Below are 1,703 nucleotides of genomic sequence, written 5' to 3'. Positions count from 1 at the left end.
GCCGCCCCCGCCCTCCGGCGCTTCTGCGGCTCCCGCGGGCGAGGCGGGCCGTACGGGGTGGGGCACACGGACCTCCCAAGCTAGGCCCTCGCGGAGCTGGCCCCGATGTCCCCACTTCCTGCCACTCCCGGCGGGCCGGAGTGTTCTGGGACGGCCCCGGTGTCCTCGGGAGCCCTGAACTCCGGACCAGACTGACCACCCCTCTCCCGGCTGCTGTTCGCTCATTCCGAGGCAGGACAATGGGGGACATCGCGCGTTTGCGTACCGAGTCAGCCTGGCCGGCAAGGAGGGGGTACCCAGGGACAGAGGCCGCGGGCCGGCTGCAGGGCACCCTCGCGGGGGTCACTGCAGAGTGCCCTCCACAGGCGGACCCCAGGGCCCCTGCCATCGCCAGCCTCCCCTGCGCGGCGCTCGGCTCTTTCGCGTCGAAAACAAAGACTAATCCGATACCCCCGCCCTGCCTCCCAGAGGAGGGGGAACGGGAGCGTCGCGGAGGGTAACCTAGGAGGACAGCGTTCAGGAGAGGCTCGGACAGTCTGGAGGGGACCGTGGCGCAACCGTGCCCTGTAACCAGGCGCAGACACTTTGAAAAGTCACCCCGGGCTATTTTCCAGGCAGGGGGCAAGGGGCAAGGCACAAGAATATTTCCAAGTTGCCAAACTGCCCATTCTTTCTGTTGTTTTTTTCCCCTCACCTGTTGTGCAGGCCAAGTGGAAATTCCAGGTTAGATTAATTCAACTCCACCTATCTGGCCTGACTGCTAGGCTAGTGCCCGCAGCTGCCTTCTACCTACCTGGGTTGCTGGGGAGAAGGGTGGGTCTCTAACACACACACACGCGCGCGCGCGCGCGCGCGGACAAGTCCTGGCAGAAACAACCATAGGCGGACTGGCCTGACCAGTTTGGGCGGTGCTCACAGAGCCAGGTACCTGGCAGGCATCCCCGCCAGGCTGAAGCTTACAAGTCAGTCAGAACTGGAAAACGAGCGTTCGGCCGGCTATTTAGAAAAAAAAAAAAAAAAGTAACTGATCTGTAGCGCTGTCCAGAAAGCCCTAGGCGGTAAGAGAAGCCCGGGTTGTCTGGAACTTCCTTCCAGGCCTGATTTTGACAGCCTGCTCCAGGGGCCAGGTTGTAAGCTGTGGAGTAGGTGGTGAACATGGCTGCAGTACCTACTTTCTACCCTGGCCTTTGAGAAAACTGAAGAGTTTCTATTCAGGGAAGTAAGTCTAGAACTGAGGGGAGATACCTACCAATAGAGTGTAATTTTCAAACATGAGAACAAATTATTGACTTGTAATTGTTTTTAATGTTATAATTGTTTTAAATAATTTAATTTTTAAGAAAAATTATGTATATTAAAGAAAATGTAGAAAATACAGAGAATTAGAAGACAAATATCACTCTAATACAACATTGAACCATTTGCTGTATTTCCTTCTAGCCTTTTCTATTTGTAGTTTAGTTTCCTTTTTTTAATAAAACAGTCGTACTGATTATGCAATTTGCTGTCCTCTTTTCACTTAACATTTTACCATAAGCACTTCCCAATTTGTCATACAATCTCCAGAGAGACAGTGTGACAATGAGGCAAAGAAGGTGGCCTAGGAGCCAGAGAACTTTGGATTCCAGACCTGGCTCTGCCACTTGCTAGCAGAATGACCTTGGACCAGGTACTCACCATCTCGGAGAGAATCCAAGTACTTA

At 53.7% G+C, this 1,703-nt stretch overlaps 1 protein-coding gene across 1 annotated transcript in view; it reads right to left on the bottom strand.

Annotated features, from left to right (window-relative positions):
- The window catches only part of TET3 (tet methylcytosine dioxygenase 3), a 96,497-nt gene extending 94,995 nt beyond the window's left edge, over window positions 1–1,502 (bottom strand). Inside the window, 1 exon segment of the mRNA XM_025049323.1 lies at window positions 266–1,502. The gene's annotated coding sequence lies outside the window, so the exon portion shown is untranslated.
- Window positions 1,503–1,703: the final 201 nt, after the last annotated feature.

Source organism: Pteropus alecto, unplaced genomic scaffold (assembly GCF_000325575.1).
Source record: "Pteropus alecto unplaced genomic scaffold, ASM32557v1 scaffold100, whole genome shotgun sequence".
In the NCBI taxonomy this organism is placed as follows: Eukaryota; Metazoa; Chordata; class Mammalia; order Chiroptera; family Pteropodidae; genus Pteropus; species Pteropus alecto.
The sequence above is the reverse complement of the archived record's forward strand: the minus strand, read 5'-3'. Positions and strand labels throughout refer to the sequence as shown.